This window comes from Pinus tabuliformis, chromosome 4_1 (assembly GCF_031772625.1).
Source record: "Pinus tabuliformis cultivar Carrire ecotype Pingquan chromosome 4_1, CPIR1, whole genome shotgun sequence".
Lineage (NCBI taxonomy): Eukaryota > Viridiplantae > Streptophyta > Pinopsida > Pinales > Pinaceae > Pinus > Pinus tabuliformis.
Window position 1 is genome coordinate 163,467,444 of NC_142303.1, and position 20,787 is coordinate 163,488,230.

The window sequence follows — 20,787 nt, forward strand, 5'->3', positions numbered from 1 at the left end:
CTTGCATGATTATCGTAAATGTCTGTCTAACATTCGAGAAGCAATTGCATCTGCCAATGTATTTAGAGATCTTGGAATATGCTGATATTCAATGTAATCAAATTCACGTTCCAAGAGACGCACTCTCAAAAACAACCTTAATAACACAGGATTTCTAATGGCATAAACCCTATTAAGCTGTAATACAACAAGTTCAGAATCTAACCTCACTATCAAATGTCGAATTCCAAATGAAATAGATTCAGATAATAATTCAACCACTGCACTGTATTCTGCAATGTTGTTCGTTGTTTGACCGAGGCTTACCCCATGCATAGAAACTAACTCGTCAGAGGGTGAATAGATAACCCAAGCTGCGAAAGAGATATTCCGTGTATTACGACAAGCACCATCGGCAAATCCAATGTATGTTTGGAGGGGCGTCGACATCTACAATATCAAGAGTAAAACCAAGATAAGCCAGAATAACGACAAAAAACACACTCACTAAGCTAAGCACATTGACTAACTAACAATCATACTAGCTAGAAAGAAAACCTAACCTAACTAAAAATTCTCCATTCCCACCATTTAAGCATAATACCTCTTTAGGTAAAGTCCATTTCTGGGTTTACCCAAAGAGTCCCCATCAAAATCTACCAGCTCATAAGCCCCTTTTGCTAGCTTTCGCTTTACAATATAGGGTCCATGCCACATAGGAACGAATTTTCCAGCACCTAGCTTATCGTTAGCTTGATCATATAAAAGCACTAGGTCTCCCTTCGAAAAACTTCGAGGGGTCACATTTCTATCATACTGAGCTTTCATTCGCTTCGCGTGAGTCTCGATTGCCAATGCAGCGTCACGTCGAGTCTCATCTAATTTAGCTAAGTACAATAAACGTTTCTCCTCTTCGGAAGTAGCTGGAAGTAATTCGACAGCCATTTGAAGTGATGGGATTTCACATTCAATGGGTAACACCGCTTCCAAGCCATAAACTCGCTGGAAAGGAGTGAACCCTGTTGAGGTTTTCACTGAGGTTCGGTATGCCCATAGCGCCGAAAACAACATGTTGTGCCAATTCGACCGATGAATACCAATGGTTCGTCGGATCATGATAACCAGAACTTTGTTGATAGACTCAACCAAACCGTTGGCTTGTGGATAATAAGGAGTAGAGCTGTCATGGCGCAAACCAAGCTGGCTTGTAAGTTCAGTCATCATGGTGTTTCGAAAATGGCTCCCATGGTCAGTAATGATTGCTTGTGGGACACCAAACCTAGTTATTATATGATTGAATATGAAAACTGCAGCTGTTTTGCCGCTTGTGTCGAATGTAGGCATCGCCTCGGCCCATTTAGTGAAATAATCAACCGCGAGGATGATATACGCATGCCCCCCGACCGAGTGAGGGTTACAAGTAATAAAGTCGATACCCCATTTGGCGAATGGACCAACGGCAATTATAGGGTGGAGAGGAGCATGCGGTGCGCGCATCTTTCGATCAAACACTTGGCAGTTGTGGCACTTCCGGACTACAATGATACAATCTTTAAACATAGATGGCCAGAAGTAACCAGCGCGCAACACCTTCTGAGCTGTGGCATACCCAGACATATGACCGCCACATGCTCCAGAGTGACAATCATTCAAAACTCTCTCAGCCTCTTCGTGAGTTAAACAACGTCGAAAAACCAAGTCTGCCCCACGGCGATAAAGTGTATCTCCAATAATTTTGTATGGCTGGGATTGAAACCGAATTTTTCGACGTTCCGCCTTGGAAGCTTCAGGCCGAAAGGTTTGGGTTTGGAGATAGACGATTATATCACCGTACCACGGATCTAAAGTACTGATAAGAAACAAAGATTCGTCCGCAATGGACTCTTCTGCCACAGTCTCTGTGTCAGTACGCGGGAAATCACACATCAATTCCGCAAAAACTAAGGATTTCTTAGACTTGGACTTCTCGAACTCCAAGTCGAACTCTTACAGGATAATGATCCATTTAGAGTACTTTCCCCCTAGCAGTTGTTTTGTCAAAATATAAATCATAGGGTTGCAATCCGAAATAACTGTAGTTTTACGAAGAAGAATGTAGTGACGAAAACGCTGGACAGCTTGAACGGCTGCCAGGGCAAATTTCTCCACATGCGAATATTTAAGCTCAGTGGGATTTAAGGTTTCGGATACAGAAGCAGAAACATTCACAGGTGCACATAGAAGCATCAATCAAACTCATAAACACAGTATGTATCCCGGGGAAAGCATCTCGCTAAAAACCCCACACTATCTGTATATTATATTGATTGAATCATGTAACAATACAAAGCATAATACTTCTCACAAGTATCTCCACCTGTTACACACAATACAGCTCAGATTTGATCTCCAAATCTCCCCCGCTGCTTGCCTGCCTCCACTGCTCAATACCTGCTCAAGAATTGATGAGAATAGCTTCCCAAACTCGATTTTCACCTGCAAAATAGTCACTCACTCTTTGTGGACGTGAGCAAAGGCTAAAATGTGGGCCAAATACGTGAGCAAACTCATTGGCATACTCAATCCTTTGATTGTGCAAATCATCATGCACAGCTGTAGTCACAACTGATAGCAATCTGATCCTCTAACACCTGTCCCTGCTGAACTGAACATGCACTGACATGCAACTGAGTTAACTGATGTATTCTTTAGTTGTATTATGAGTTAATAACTTGTGAATTAATTAATAACTAATTCACCCAACTCATCTTTAGTCTATTGATCAGTTAGACTAAATACAACCAGTTTAACAAAGCTAAACTGAACACAACTCCATCAACTGCACCTCCAGTCCACTAAACTCAACTCACTTGAGTTCTAATTGAAGTCCTGCATGCAAATATTAGTCATCCCATAGGTAACCACGTATTTCCTTGTGGGATCTGCATGTACCACATCCGTAGCTCATTCTGAAGTGCTCCAAGAGAATAAGATCAAGTTTATAGTCCAAATATTATTATGAGACAATAATATTTGACTTTTCTATTTTTGACAGCCAGTCTAAAAATAGACTTTGATCACTCACACTGTGATCATTCACATTTTGATCAAAAATAGAAGTCCATCTATTTTTCCCAACTTGACCAATCATCCATAAACAGCAACCTGCAATCCATAGACATGATCCATATGTCTAAAAATAGACATAGTCTAAAAATAGACTTGCGCCAAAAATAGCCTGCGGGCCCACTTAGTGAAGGCGACTCTTTTCACTAAGCTCCATCATCTTGTTGTATTCTCAACAAGCATTTCTTGTTGCACACTTTTCAACAGTTGTGGCACTTCTGGACTGCAATGATACAATCTTTAAACATAGATGGCCAGAAGTAACCAGCACGCAACACCTTCTGAGCTGTGGCATACCCAGACATATGACCGCCACATGCTCCAGAGTGACAATCATTCAAAACTCTCTCAGCCTCTTCGTGAGTTAAACAACGTCGAAAAACTAAGTCTGCCCCACGGCGATAAAGTGTATCTCCAATAATTTTGTATGGCTGGGATTGAAACCGAATTTTTCGACGTTCCGCCTTGGAAGCTTCAGGCCGAAAGGTTTGGGTTTGGAGATAGACGATTATATCACCGTACCACGGATCTAAAGTACTGATAAGAAACAAAGATTCGTCCGCAATGGACTCTTCTGCCACAGTCTCTGTGTCAGTACGCGGGAAATCACACATCAATTCCGCAAAAACTAAGGATTTCTTAGACTTGGACTTCTCGAACTCCAAGTCGAACTCTTACAGGATAACGATCCATTTAGAGTACTTTCCCCCTAGCAGTTGTTTTGTCAAAATATAAATCATAGGGTTGCAATCCGAAATAACTGTAGTTTTACGAAGAAGAATGTAGTGACGAAAACGCTGGACAGCTTGAACGGCTGCCAGGGAAAATTTCTCCACATGCGAATATTTTAGCTCAGTGGGATTTAAGGTCCGACTGAGATAATATATCACATGTTCCGCTCCGAATTCATCTTCTTGAACTAACACCATTCCAATGGTGGAATGCGAAGCTGCGAGGTATAAGAAGTAGTCTTGGTTGTAGTTGGGAGGATGCAACAACGGTGCATGGGTCAACGCGTGTTTAAGTGCATCAAAAGATTGTTGGGCAATCTCGTCCCAAAAGAATTGAACGTTCTGTTTCAACAACCGTGTAAAACCTTTAGTGACCTCGGCGTAGTTTGGGATGAATCGACGTAAAAAGTTCGCTTTCCCTTGCAAACTTTGGAGTTGGCGCAAACTCGAAGGAGGAGGCAATTTGATGATAGCCTCGACTTCCGAGGGATCGACGCGAATGCCGGCTTTTGAAACAACAAATCCCAGCAATCGACCTGTTTCTATACAGAAAACACACTTGTGGGGATTCAAACGAATTCGATAATGTCTACACCTCATAAAGATTGCTCGTAGGTGGACAAGGTGATCAGCTCGACGTAAAGAATGAGCAGGCAAATCATCGAGATACGGTTGCACAATGTGCTTGATGTCGTGAAATGCGTAAGACATCGCCCGTTGAAAAGTGGCCCCGACATTCTTAAGCCCAAAAGGTAATTTGCAATAAGCAAACGTCCCCCATGGACAAATGAATGCCGTTTTTGGTTGGTCGGCAGGTAGAATATTGATTTGATTATAGCCCGAAAAACCATCCATGAAGGAAAACATTTCACTTCCGACACAATCATCAATAATTTGATCGATATAAGGCGTAGGATAGTTGTCTTTTGGACAAGCTCGATTAATATCCCTATAGTCGATACAGATTCTTATTGTTCCTTGTTTCTTATTGACGGGAACAATATTCGATACCCAATCCGTTAACGGGATCGGATAAATGAAACCTGCTTTCAACAACTTTTCGACTTCTGCTTTAATTGCAGCCGCTTTTCGAGGGTGAATCTGACGCAACCGTTGCCGGATGGGTTTAGCATCCGGGTAGGTCTTTATTTCATGAACAACAATGGCAGGATCGATTCCCGGCATTTCCTCGTAAGACCAGGCAAACACATCGCGGAATTCTTGGAATAGGGCCTTGTAAGTTTGGATTTCTTCTTCTGTACATGCGACACCTATATGAATGTTCTCCTCAATTCCGGGCTTCACTGACATATCAATGGGAATAGTACGAGAAATATTCCCTAAATTCAACTCTGAATCAGAATGTTTCGTTGGATCTTGGGCGTCTTTGACATATTCAGCGGTAAAGATAGATGAAAAATCATTTTCAAATGCATCATCCTTAGGTAAAAACGAAGATCTGTGATGGAGATCTTCCCATGGTAGATCGTCTACACTTAGGATTTCGCGAAGTTGTTCGTCAGATGACATGACTTCGGGAAACGCTATCCGTTCTAAGGTTGAGGTGAAAAGTGACTCTCCACTGACCACATTCATTTGGTCGACTTCGGTCGAATGAAAGTCGGTAAAAGACATGAGAGCTTCATAAGCAATTTCATATGGACTCAAGGGCATAGCATTACCGAATGAGTCTATCTCAGAGTCAGATGGGACAAACCAAGGATCATCATAAATAATATTTTCTGATGTAATCATATGAATTGTTGCAAATGAAGGTTCTACGCTGAGTGGAGGGAGAGGAAAAGTTCCCAGTAAACCGGAATCCTTAACTAAACCTACACCAACGTCCCTGTAAGGGATTGTCGTCTTACCGACATGCTGGATACTCTCTGAAGAGGCTGGGTCGGATGAAAAGTATGTCAGCTGATCAATAGTCACGATCTTACCGTTATGTGGAAACTTAATTACTCTGAAGACCGAGGAAACGACCGCTGTCATAGCATATGACCAGCTTCGACCCAAAAGAAGGTTGTAGTCTAGAGGGGCATCAACCACTTCCACATCCAGACTAACGGTTTTACCTTCTACCCCTATAGGCAATTCCTGTAGAATACCAAACGGACGGAACCCACGGCCATCAAAGGCCTTAAGGATGGTGGGGGATTGGTTCAACGAAGGAGAACCAAGGGATCTCCAACATTGAATTGACATAATACACGTAGAAGCTCCCTCATCAATCACAGTTCTATGAATAGGCCTGTTTTTGACTATCACTGGAATTTGGAAAGCCATTTGATGGGGGAGACGTGGTGTACTATTTTCTAGATCGAAGATCATTAGATTCGGATCCTGAACATCAACAGCTCCTATAGCCGACAAAAGAAATTTTCGTTGTGCTGGGCATGATTGCAGCACTTCTAACGCCGACATTGCTGAGGGTGAAACAGCTAAGTCCTCAACAATGTTGTAATTCTGGGCCGCTCTCGCATGTGGATTGAAAGCAGACCTTCGAAGTACACCCTTGGCGGGCGGTTTAATTACTAAGTCTGGGTTAGGTTTCTCGATCTGTAGTGGATCGAAACCAGGAGCTGAGGTTGATGGGTTAGAGTGAGAAGATTCTGCTTCCTTACCATCAACAGGATTCTTACTACCATAATCTTGCGATCGAGTCGCAATCCTCACATGAGACATCATCAAAATGGGTTCTTCACTGGCATTCGAGGAAGAACCTGTCATCTTATTCTCCTGCTCCGGAAATGGATTTTTTAACACAGCAGGAGTGGGAGAACCTTTGACTATTTTCACTACCTCGGCCCGATGAGGGCAATCTCTCGTAAAATGATCCTCTTCACAAATAAGACAAGGATATCGAGGTTTGCGCTTTTCGTCATTGGTTTCCGACTTTTCAGTTTTCTCCTTCGGAGCCTTGTCTGCTTTAGCCTTCTTCTTTCCTTTCTTCTTTCCACCGTTTTTTGATTTGGCTGTAGATGACTCTACAGCGTGAATATCGGCGGTAAGTTCAGGAGAAGACTCTCCTGTCGGGGAATCGGGCAAAGTGATAATAGGAGTAGTTGAAGCCTTGGAAGACTTCTTCTTGCTCTTTGTATTCACGATACCAATCATACCGTCAGCGGCATGAGATCCCGAAGGAGCAGCAGCGATTTGATTCGACTTTGGAAGATCCGGAATCTTCTCGTGTAAAGTACCCGACTGAGTGTAAACTAAGTCAAGGTATTGCGCCTGAGCAATGACTTGCTCCTCAGTAACTACTCCAGCCTTAGCTACATCTTCAGTAATCCTTGGTTATAATGATTTAACAAACCATTCAGCTAAGATTTGGTCCGGGATAAAAACTTTCACTAGCCTTCTTCGACGTCTCCACTCATGAATGTGATCTGAAATATACGTGGAGGTTGATTGTTTTAGTGAAGTTAATAACTCCGTACCGTTATCGTATCTGACTGGTAACTGAAAGTGAGTTAAGAACGAGGTAGCTAACTGGCTAAAATTGTAAAAAGAGGCCCGTGGTAACTCAATGTACCACTTGGCCGCGAGACCAATGAGTGTACGCTGGAAAAGGCGTAAGCGGATCGAATCATCCGAGATAGAATTTGAAGCACACCAGAGGTGGTAAGTCATCACGTGATTGGACGGATCCTCTCCAGACTTACCTTTGAACTTGGGTATATCGCTGGGCAACTTATTTGGCATTGGCGGCCAGAACGGAAGATATTGAATTGGATCGTTCGTTAGGCGCGTCAAGTCCGGTAAATCCAAAGTTGCGATAAACGGTAACTGCCGGTTAGGATCTCTAAAACTCTGGGTCACAATACCGGCCCCAGGAGGAGGATATCCAGGATAACTAGGAACAGGAGTTGCATTTGGGATATTATATCCTCCTGGAAAACCAGGATTAACCGGACCGTACTGGGGTTGCTGAGGTTGTTGATAAGTGTACCCAGGATACGGTTGATACTGGTAAACTGGTTGTTGGACAGCTTGCCCAGGTTGGTACTGTCCCTGGTACGGAGGTTGAACAAATTGAGGTTGAGTAGTGACAACCGTACTTATACCAGGCTGGCCTACAGGCATCTGGACCGTGGTTTGAATCGTAGATCCGGACAACGGTACAGATGTCTGAGGAGTGGTTACAGAGACAGTAGAAACCGGAGCCGTCGATACTCCAAAAGTAAGTATGGTAGATGTGGCGGTAGTTGCAGCAACCGTTTGAGATGGAGTACTAGGTGCAATTGGCGGCTGAGTAACTACCGAAGTTACAGAGGTTTGAACACTTGACTGGACAGGTTGCGGTTGCTGGGGTGGACCAGAAACTACATGTTGTCCCACTTGAGGTACCGACTGTATACTTGGCTGCAACATCTGTTGAACCTGTGACGGATCCCACACTAACATGCCAGGGTATTGACCCATAACAGGTTGAGGGTACTGAGATCCATAGCCGGATTGAGGATAGGATTGATAACTGTAAGGTGCAGTTCCCATACCTTGACCATATGATTGACCTTGAGGTGGTTGATAACCTTGATCTGAGTATTGACCTTGAGGTTGATAACCTTGAGGTAAATATGGGTACTGGGGTTGACCTTGACCTTGAGTTTAGTATCCTTGAGGTTGATACCCTTGGGGTTGCCATCCTTGAGGTTGCCATCCTTGAGGTTGATATTGATACTGAGGTTGACCTTGGGGTACATATTGAGGCTGGGGTTGACCCTGAGGTATGTATTGCCCTATAGGAGCGTATTGACCTTGAGGTTGCCCCCCAGACACGAATGAAGTACCTTGAGGTTGCCCCCCAGGCATTAACGGAGGCTGCCCCCCTGATCTAGGTGGATATTGGTGGCCACCTGCCAGGTCCACCTGGACCCCCACCATTGTCTTTCTCAGCATTTTCAGTTTCCTTAATTGTGGCACAGTTTACTATTTTTAGCAGTTTTTCGGGTCCTGAACTTCCGGAGCCATTTTGAGGCCCTAAACGACGTTTTTTTGGAATTTTGGGGCGACCAAGCTCTATGTTGCCTCCCAAATTGGTAGTACTCGGATAGATCTTTCTAACGAGCTATCGTACGCGTCAAACGGAGATCGTATGCCAAAGTTACGACCTCGGGAAATTGATGTACCAATTTACCCAAACGGGGCCCACAATTTGGCGTTTCATCTTCTAGGGTTAGGTTTCGGTATGTGAAGGGTTTTCCATTGTTTCTCAACAATAAATAGGCCTTCGAGCCTCATTGTAATACAGTTCAGAACAGTTCAGAGGCATGTAGCCATCACATCTCTTCTCAGAGATAAGCTACCATCGCCCTAGCTAGTTTATTGCCATTTCTGTTTGTAAGCATATGTCAGTATTTTCCATTAATGAAATGAAGTATTATTTCCGCTGCATCTTTGTGTATATGGTTATCTCTGTAATTTGTTGCGTTCCTGCTTAAATCTGGATCAGTGGTATCAGAGCGGTCTGCTTTTTCTCTGTTTTTCTTTGCATGTCCCCAACAAGGTCGGGATATAAGGAGTTAGGGCTTGAACTGGTTGAACCTTTGCAAGACCAGCCTCGCAAATCCCGACGGCCTCCCATGGCGGACGAGAAGAAAGACGAGGGGGCAGGAGATCCCATCAAAATCTTGCTCGAAGAAGCGCTCGAGCGACAACGGAACGCGATGATGGACAGCTTTGCGCAGATCCTTCAGCGGCTACCCAGAAGCGGCGCATCGGCTTCCAGCAGCTCCTCTGGAAACGCCACACCCTTTAAGGTACAAGTTAATTTTGAAATCCCCATATTCGAGGGTCAGATAGACGCCGATGCCGTAGATAAATGGTTAAATCTGCTAGAGGGTTATTTTTTTGTTCATGAATTTTCGAGTCGGGAAAAGATTGTTTTTGCTCTTCTCAAAGCAGCCCCCCACGTCAAGGACTGGTGGGAAACCTACTGCGAGCAGAAGGATGAAAGTACTGGCTCACTATTTTCAGCCGCACCCACCTGGGATTCGTTCCAGGATGCCATCAAGGAGCAGTACTACCCTGTCGGAAGCTATGAGGATGAATACATAAAGTGGACCACGCTGCGGCAGGGAAGGGACCAAGATGTGCCGGAGTTCACCAATCTTTTCCATACCCTTCGCACAAAGTTGGGTATCAAGGATTCGGAGCAACATTTGATACTCAAATACCGTGGCTGCCTGCACAAGTACATCCAGGAAGAAATACAGTTCCTAAACATCCCCTCGCTCGGCGCAGCATACCGGTATGCCGTCAAAGTCGAGCAGAAGTTTAAACAAAAGAAGCGAGACTTTGGATCTGCGAATCCAAAGCAGGGGAAAGGTGCCCCTAAACCACAGAACAAAGGACAAAGCCAAGGCGGGACAGCCCAAGACAACCAGCTGAAGCTGCAAGCAAAGAGCAACGCCGCGAAGCCGAGAAAGGACACTGGAAAATGGTGCGAGTTCCATAAGAGCTCCACTCACAACACAAGTGAGTGTCGGGCCAAACAGTCACTGGTGGCTGAGCTAAAGGTTTCAGAATCAGATGCATGTTCCGACTCTGAGTCAGAACCCGATAAGGGGTATGAAAAAGGGAAGCAGATCATTGATGCGGATCCCAGCGCCACTGTTGCTACCGCAAAGATCCAGAAAAATGAACCCGAAGATCCAGAGGAGGAGGAGCGTCTCTTCCACTCCCAGATGTGGGTCAAGGGCTCCCCGATACAGTTCATTGTTGATAGCGGGAGTCAAAAGAACCTCATTTCGGCAGAGGTCGTGAAGCGGTTGGGCTTACCGACCACAGCACATCCACAACCATACACCATTGGGTGGCTTTACCAAGGGCGAGATCTTCGCGTGAGCCAGCAGTGTCGCCTTCCATACAACATCAAGCCCTTCACGGATGAGGTATTGTGTGACATTGCTCCCCTTGAAGTTTGTGATGTATTACTAGGACAACCATACTTGTGGAAGCGACATGCTGTGTATGAATCAAGGCCCCGTGCTGTTATTATTACATTGGGAAATAAGTTGTTCAGGATACCAGAGGTACCACCACCTGCCGCCATCTCTTTGATTACTGCAAAACAATGCAGTAAGATCATTTCCAAAACCAGGAAATTTGTTTTCCTGATGATACGCCCTCAAGGGAAGAAGAAGACAGTGGCCGCGGCCTCCAAACGAGGTCCCTCTGCACGGCAGCTACAAATGGACAAGATTGTGGAGGAGTACAAAGACATCTTCACCTCCCCGGCAGGGGTTCCTCTGCACTGTCAAGTCAAGCACTCCATTGATCTGACCCCAGGTGCGCCGCTACCCAATGGACCAATTTATCGGCGCTCCGTTCTGGAGAACAATGAAATCAAGAGGCAGATTCAGGAGCTCCTACAGAAAGGTCACATCCGTCCGAGTTCTTCGCCCTGTGGGAGCCCGATAGTGTTGGTACAGAAGAAGGATGGGACGTGGAGACTCTGTATTGACTATCGGGCGCTGAACAAGATCACTGTCCGTAATAGGTACCCGATCCCGCGGATTGATGACCTCCTAGACCAACTAAAGGGGGCGAAATATTTCAGCAAGATCGATCTGAAGTCAGGATATCACCAGGTACCAATTGAACCCTCAGATGTGTGGAAGACTGCCTTCAAATCCAAGGAGGGCCTCTTCGAATGGTTGGTCATGCCTTTCGGATTGACGAATGCTCCTGCAACCTTTATGAGGCTAATGGATGACATCTTGCGGCCATTCACCAACTCCTTTGTAGTAGTATACTTGGATGACATTCTGATCTTCAGCCAGAGTTGGGAAGAGCACCTCCACCACATCCGACAGGTTCTCCAAACACTGCGGCAACACAAGCTATGTGCCAATTTGGAGAAATGCACTTTTGGCATGACCGAGGTCCAGTATCTGGGATACATCATTGATGAACAGGGGGTGCATGTCGATCCAGCCAAGGTCCAAGTCATTCGGGATTGGCCCTCTCCAACCACTCTAACAGAGCTCCGCAGCTTTCTAGGTCTTGCCAACTTCTACCGCAGGTTTGTGTTGGGATTTTCTCATATTTCTTGGCCCTTGAGTCAAGTCACCAAGGGCGGGGCGAAAGCAAAATTCTTTTGGTCTGAATCTCAACAGAAGGCATTCAGGGAGTTGAAGGATCGCCTCTGCACGGCACCAGTGCTCGCGTTACCAGATTTACAACAACCATTTGAGGTCGAGACAGATGCCTCTGACTATGCTATTGGGGCAGTCCTTACTCAACATGGACATCCAGTGGCATATCACAGTGAAACACTTTCAGACACAGTCCGGAAGTACCCCACTTATGATAAAGAGATGTATTCCATTGTACAGGCCTGCCGACAATGGAAGCATTACATTTTGGGGAAGGAAACGGTCATCCACACAGACCACCGACCTCTGCAATTCATACAGACCCAAGGGAAATTGCAGAATGATCGCCATCAGAAGTGGTCTACATACCTGCAACAGTTTCACTTGAATATCAAGTATAAAAAGGGCAGCACCAATAATGTTGCAGATTGCCTCAGTCGACCACCGATCATGGCGCTAACCACCGTGCTCAACTCTTGCGGGCACGAGACTTCTGATTGGCCACTTCTCTACAAAAGCGACCCAGAATTCGGCCACACATACCAGACACTCTTGGAGGGTCGGCAGGTTGCAGATTTTCACCTCCAGGATGCCCTATTATGCCACCTCGGTCACCTTTGTGTTCCTTCAAGCGAGCGTGCCAAGATGATTTGGGAAGCACACTACAGTCGGGCTGCTGGGCATTTCGGGGTCGAGAAAACAGTGGCAGTACTGCAAAACTATTTCTATTGGCCGAATCTTCGACAGGATGTTGGGAAGTACATCCGATCATGTACTGCCTGTGCCATTGCCAAACCGACCATTAAGAAGCAAGGCCTCTATACCCCGTTGCCTACCCCTAGTCGACCTTGGGAATCCATCTCCATGGATTACATGTCAGGCCTTCCTTCCACTAAGCATGGAAATGACTGTGTTTTTGTGGTCGTCGACAGGTTCTCAAAGATGGCCATTATGATGGCCTGCAAGAAGAATATCACAGCAGAAGCCACTGCTAAACTCTTCTTTGAACGAGTGTGGGTGCACTTTGGGATCCCACAGTCTATCATCTCAGATCGGGACAGTCGGTTTCTCAGCACATTTTGGTCCAGTCTCTGGTCAATGCTGGACACCAAACTCACGAAGTCCACAGCCTTCCATCCTCAAACTGATGGCCAGACAGAGGTTGTCAACAGGATGATTGTGCACATTCTGCGCATGTATAACTCAAAGCATCCACGCACATGGGACGAGAGCCTCCCCTATGTTCAGCACAGCTACAACCGAGCTCTTCACAGCTCCACTGGCCATAGCCCTTTTCAGGTGGGTTTAGGATTCCAGCCACTATGCCCCATTGATGTGGCCATGCCACTTGCAGCTACTCACATGAATTCAGCTCATGTCCAGTCCGAAACAGATAAGGCCACCAGCTTCATTGAGCGCATCCAACATATTCGCCAGCAGGTCCATGACATTCTTGAGAAATCAAATGCCAAGTACAAGCAGCGACATGATCAACACCGGGTGCCACACAAGTTTCAGGTGGGCGACAAAGTCTGGTTGCATTTGCAAAAGGAACGCCTTACTGGAGCCTATCGGAAATTGAGACCACTTCGATATGGTCCTTACACCATTACTAAGGCTATGGGAGACAATGCATTTGAGCTCAGCATTCCCCCATTCCTTGGCCTGCACCCAGTGTTCAATGTGGACCGCCTTCGGCCATACTTTCCACCATTGCTAGACACATCCGACATTGCAGAACAGCTCAAACCCACAGAATTAAATCCAGATTGCATGGAACAAGCTGCAACTGATCGGATCATGGACACACAGATCAAGAACACTCGCCAACAACATATCCAACTGTATCGAGTTGTCAAAGCAGGCCAACTCCTTCAGCAGGGCAAGTGGCTCACCAGGGAACAAGTTCAGCAGAGGTTTCCTCATCTCATGGAGGAGCTCAACGCAATGGGGACCATTGCTTCCTAAGGGGGGAGGAATGATCCAGGTGGATATTGGTGGCCACCTGCCAGGTCCACCTGGACCCCCACCATTGTCTTTCTCAGCATTTTCAGTTTCCTTAATTGTAGCACAGTTTACTATTTTTAGCAGTTTTTCGGGTCCTGAACTTCCGGAGCCGTTTTGAGGCCCTAAACGACGTTTTTTTTGGAATTCTGGGGCGACCGAGCCATATGTTGCCTCCCAAAGTGGTAGTACTCGGATAGATCTTTCTAACGAGCTATCGTACGCGTCAAACGGAGATCGTATGCCAAAGTTACGACCCCGGGAAATTGATGTACCAATTTACCCAAACGGGGCCCACAATTTGGCGTTTCATCTTCTAGGGTTAGGTTTCGGTATGTGAAGGGTTTTCCATTGTTTCTCAACAATAAATAGGCCTTCGAGCCTCATTGTAATACAGTTCAGAGGCATGTAGCCATCACATCTCTTCTCAGAGATAAGCTACCATCGCCCTAGCTAGTTTATTGCCATTTCTGTTTGTAAGCATATGGCAGTATTTTCCATTAATGAAATGAAGTATTATTTCCGCTGCATCTTTGTGTATATGGTTATCTCTGTAATTTGTTGCGTTCCTGCTTAAATCTGGATCACCCCCAGGCGGTAATTGGCCACCTTGAGGTTGGGAAACCGGAACTGAACCTGACATCATGTAAATGTCTCCTACACCCAATGGTACATTACCACTGTTTCCAACTAATAACCCATGATCAATGGGTTGAGGAGACGCTCCCGCAAATGTACCAGAAAGAGATTGATACCCAGTAGGAACAGAAGGACCGCCATGTAAAAAAGATTCAGGACTTTGTGTAAACACAGACGACTGACCAGACATATTTACAGGAGTATGAATACCTCCAGGTGGAAAAGGAGTACGAGGTGTGGAAAAACCTAGCCCAAAGTTGTCTAAATAATTGGTTAACGAAAGGTACCAAGTAGTACTTCTAGGAGGACTGTAAAAGATAGATTCACGCTCCCTTAGATCAAGGGTAATTTGATCTTCAGGATCAGAGACGCCTATTTCTTCCTCTGGAACAAGTTCTTCAATAGCAATCAAACCAACAGGAAGATTTTCGGTGATAATTCTTTCTATTCTCGGTGAATCAGGAACACTAGGAGTCGGAGTAACAGGTTCGGATATTTCTGGTTCTTCGCCTGTATCACTAGCAGACGAAAAACTACCAACAAGCTCAGAAACTGTAACAGCTTCGGGATTATAACCTGTCTCTAAACTTTGGTAATCTGGATGGACTACCAAGGAAGATTCTCCTTCTTCAGGTGAACCTACTCTACTGCCACTAGGAGGAGTTACAAGGACCTTTAAACCTTCTAAATGACTGGACTCATCTTGAGGAGGTTCACCCCTAAGTCTACGGGATCTTCTCAACAATTCGGCCACAGAAACAACTTCAGGAGACTGGCCCCGAAGTCTACGGGACTGTCTCGGTAATTCCGCCACAGCTAAAAACTTTTAACTACTACACACGAAAACAAAATAAAATTTCAAATCAAACCACCTAAAGTCTCTAAAGAACCAAACAAATTTGAATCACACGCCTAAAGAATCTAGGGCGTCAAACCAAACACAAACAGTAGTCTTCCGGACCAAAAGCGCTAGTTGGTGATTAAGCCCAACCTCGCTGGATTCAGTACAGAAATGGCGGGTGGAACAGTTACGCCGACAACCTGCTTAATGAATAGACTGGACCAAGTTCCTCCACTTTAACCGTCTCAAGTGAAGTGAACCCCCCAGAAAATCCAAGTGAGTATAGCCGACGTCTGCTCCAGGTACAGTGGGACCTTCCCTCCACCGTCACCTCGGTAGAATCCTAAAGATAATGGCCACTAAGGTTACCAACCGCAACAAATGCACCTGGGGGAACAATCTAAACTCCGACAGCACGCAAGGGCAGAGTAGCAAGCTCAATCCCCTTGCCGGCTCCTTGACAATAATCCAAGGTTTACCGACAAGTGACCCCTGGCTCCTCGACAATGGTTAATCCGAGGTTTACCGTTTGTAATACGTGCGTGTCTGGCGTCGTTCCCAACGAGGGGGGAATGATCCCCTCACTGGTTCGGACACGAGCTCGTGCTTCTCCTTTAAGAGGAGCTTTCCCAGAGTACAAGTGAGACAATTGGATTTATTCTATCACAAGATAAGCTACTTGTTTGGTTTTGTTGTCTTGGAGAGTTAATTACTCACCTACTCCAAGACACTAGCCTAATCTAAATTGGTGCTTCAGAGCCCTAGTAAATAAAAGTTACTATTTCAATTTTACTTTAAGCGTTACTTTTATGGTTGTTCTTTAAAGTCACAAGGTAGTGGAAGTGAAACCAATGGTGTGTAGACTCGACTCCAACCACTACAAAGATGCACCTAAGATGATTTATGCTACTTTGCTTTTTTCAATGAAATTCTTAACTAAGAGAGTTGAGAGAATGCAAGTTTTAGAGAAAACAACTTCCTTAGAAAGACAATCAAAGAAACAATTCTCTTTTTCTTTTCAAGCACACAAACATGACCACTCTTTACTTGCACGAAAAACTCTTTTTCTTTCAAAACTTTCAAAGCTACTTGAAACAAAACTTTTCAAAGGAGATGTTTTTGTATTTTCTCTTTTTAATAAAGCATATAAACCTATCTTAACAAAAAACAATCTCAAAAGCTACAAAACTATGAAAACTTGACTCACAAGCAAATCAAAAGAGAGATTACTCTAAGCAAACCTAACAAGGCAAAAGCTCACAAAGATGATTCTAGGTTGTTTTACTTGATCAAAATCAAATCAAGGACCAGCTAATGCAGAATCAAAAGACTAGTCAAAACAAAATTCAAATCTTTTTGTTCTTTTGTAAAATGGAATTCAAGACTTAAACAACAAGCACTTCGAAAGTGGCCCAAGAGACAACTCAATGGTAAGTTGCTCTCACAGGTAGACTTTATGACAGGTCTGACTTCTTAGAATGCTGACAAAACCAGAGAGATCTAAGGCTTGACAACTCCTACCGCCAAAGTCACTACAAGACCTACTCAAAATCAAACCCTAGGGCTTACACTTCGATGAAATCCACTAAAACACTCAATGCTATCGAAACAAGTTTGGGTGAAGATTCTTGGCAAGGGACTAATGAATCAGGGCAGAAAAAACTAAGAAAAAACAAAATCTAAGAGCAAAAAGTGTAAAAAATGGAATTTTCTCAAATTTTGGCAGGGGACGCAGGCAACCCGTTAGCACAGGTGCGGGCCCGCTCTGTGCACACAGCAAAAGTGCGTCCAGGGACGCACTGTGCAGCACTCAGAGGGTGCGTCCTTCTGAAAAACTCAAGAAAAACCAAAATGAAACTAATCCTAAGCTAACCCACCTAGAGACAGAATCACAGAGCCAAAACCAGAAAAATAAACCAATTTTCTCAAAGCAAAGTTCACACAAAGGAAAAGACTTTTCTCATCAATAGTTTCCCCAGCGGAGTCGCCAATTTGTCACACGGAATCAGTCAAGAGTGCGGACACAACCGACCTTCCTAGAAGTCTAAGACATTCTAATGACAAACAAAACAAACTAGAGCTATCCTTCTCTAAACATGCATTATGATATGAGAAATCAAGTGTTTCGTTCTTACCTTTGTCCAAACGCTGTTGTAGAAGTCCAAGCTTTGTTGATCCGGATGAGCTCCTCCTTTTCTCCAAAACCTGCAATCACCAACAGTCAAACAATTAAATAGCATCTGATTATAACATAAAACAAAGCATATTCAACATATAGACCGAGTACATGAAATAACCCATAAACAACAAGTTATTGAGAAGAATGGACCAATTTGCATTAAAGGTAATCAAAAGGAACCATTACAACCTGAGCCTTGGTGTTGTGCAAGCTCCTTTCAGGGTCCACAAGAGTCTTCCTCTACTTTGACAAAGCTCACCCACTTCCAAATAGAACAAGCAAAGATGGCAATCTCTCCTCACAAGCTTCTAAATGGGAGTCCTAATTCCTGCAGCATTTACCCTTAGAAATGTATAGCTTTCAACCTCCCTCCTTCTGGCCCAATGCCTGTATTTATAGTGCTCAAGAGGAAGTTAATCAGGTCCACCATCAATGGGATAGTCCCCTTTTTGGATGGGATCACTCCCTTATTGATGGGATAAGTTCCTCTTTGGTAGGAGTGCATGAACCATCTGGAGGCGCTCAATACACGTCAAACAACCTTCTAGAATGCTCTACAAATGACCACAAGTAAGTTTTTGAAGATAAAACTTGCGCATTTTAACCTTTTCAGAGGGACGCACCTGCCCCTTTAGATACAGAGTGTCCTTGGACGCAGACCTTATGAACAATAGGTGCATACCCGCAGGCAAGGTTTGAGAGAACCTGCGTACCCAGAGATAAACATATTTATAAAGACTTTCTCTCTTTCTTGGAGTTTGACATGGATAGCAGAGGCATAAGACTTGCTTAAGAGGGTAGTATGACTGTTGATAGAGCCATACCAACTGTAAATAGCCATGGTGACATTTTTTAGTGTAACAGTATGCACAATTTTGTGCATTATCTCATACATTTAAAGCTAGTACAATTTCTATTACATTTATGGAAACAATTCAAAAGATAAATGGAAACCCAAATATTATTGTAAGTGACAGAGATCCTATTTTCACTGGAAATGTTTGGACGAAATTATTTTCTTGTATGGGTACTAAATTGGCTCATAGCTCATCTTGTCATCTTCAATCAAATAGGAAAACTGAGATAGTGAACAAATGTTTGGAAGGATATCTTCATTTCTTTGTATATGATAAACAGACACAATGGGTCTAGTGGTTACCTCTAGATGAATGGTGGTATAACACTTCGTTCCATATTGCAGCATAAATGACCCCATTTATGGCACTTTATGGATATCATCCAACATCCATCACATCATCTTTAAGAGAAAAATCTAAGGTTCAAGTAGTGGAAGATCACATCAAGAATCAACAAGTTCTCCAACTCTTAAAGGATAACATCACTTTGGCACAGAATAGAATGAAACAACAGAGATATCAACATCATAGCGAAAGAAGCTTTGATGTAGGTGACTCAATATTTTTACGGCTACAACCATAAAACAAATGTTCCTCAAGCAAGATAAGAAGGATAATAGACTATCACCAAAGTATCATGGTCCTTACAAGGTGTTGTAAAAGATTGGTACTATGGCATACAAATTGGAGCTTCCTGCATCTTCCCGAGTGCACCCAGTTTTCCATGTTTCATGCTTAAAGAAGGTTATAGGTGACAATCTCCCAGTTCAAACAATATTGCCAAAACTTGATGAGGAAGGAAAAATCATATTGGAACCTGAAGCAATCACGGAAATAAGAACTGAATAGCTATGAAATCGATTAATTTCATAATATCTCATCAAGTGGAAGAACTTACGTGTGAAATATTCCACATGGGAGGATGAGAATTTTATACAGATGCATCAAGAACTACTCAAGCATTGAGGACAACACTTTTTTGAAGGAGAGGGGCATGTTAGGTCTCTATAATACTAGTGTATTCCCTCATTTTTATTGTCAGTGTAGCCCCTTTATTGTTATTGTTTTGCCCATGTAGTCCCCATATTGTTATTATTGTGCCCCATATAAGCCCACTATTGTTATTGTTGTGCCTTTACATTATTATTGTTATGTCGACTTTGATTATATTGTGACCCATTAGACTCCTATATATAGAAAGGAGGTCTTTTAATTTGAATCATCAAAGAATTGTTCATTTGTGTAATGTAAAGGAAGTTGACCCCTCGAAGAGGATAATTTTGAAGTCATTGATATATCTCTTCTTCTATTTTTTTAGTTGATTGCATAATATGGATTGAATGGCTCTTCTTGAGACGTCAGCAAGGCTGGATCCATCACAACTCTCAATGATATTATAACTAGGCAACCAAAAATCACCAAATGAAAAAAGAAGTTGTACAGAGGTGGCTTTTATTGTGTAGAGTGTGCATGTGTGGAGGCTTTTATCAAGTTAGGCTTTGCCACCAAACTTTACCATCGCTTGCACTTTCACACTCCACATATTTTTAATTATATAGATGCTTTCATTGTGCAGAGGTGCGGAGTAAGAACCATCACACATATAACCACCTTCACACCTCTGCACAATGGAAGCCTTCACACAATTAAAAATTACACTTGAATCAAGTCAATTAAAACAATTCTATATTTTATCAAACTTTCCATGATTTTTTTTTTAAATCACTAACCTTGATTTTAAGGATATGGAAATCAGAGAATATTTCGAATGGAAAAATCACACTAAAATACTCCCAAAACATTTCAGATTTCATAATTGATTCTCATGGCATTAAAAAAAAATTCATAACTTATACAAACTCAAAAAAAAAAATAATAATAATAAAATAAATAATAATAATAATAATAAAATTAAAGCATGGTAATGAATAACTGGCCGAACTCTTTTCAATGGCTCTCTTTTCAATGGCTCTTTGCTTGATGATAATGTCATATAATAACATGAATAATCACTAACTTAGAAAGTTCTATAGATTATTTTCCATTTATTCATTAGGCTACAAATGCAGATATTGTGTGTGGTGGATTCGATTGCACATCTGCACGTTATTCATCTATCAATCTTTATAGATTGTAAACATACTTTATGACTCTGGAAATATACATTTTAAATCATATTTATTACAATTCATTGATATAAACTTATATAACAATAATAATTTGCTTTTTGAAACAAATATACAACAAAGAGTTATATTATATTTGCTAGATTAGTAAATATATAGAAAAGAGACCAAGTTTAAAAGGTTTGTTTATAACAACTTACTTGATAACAAAATTCCAT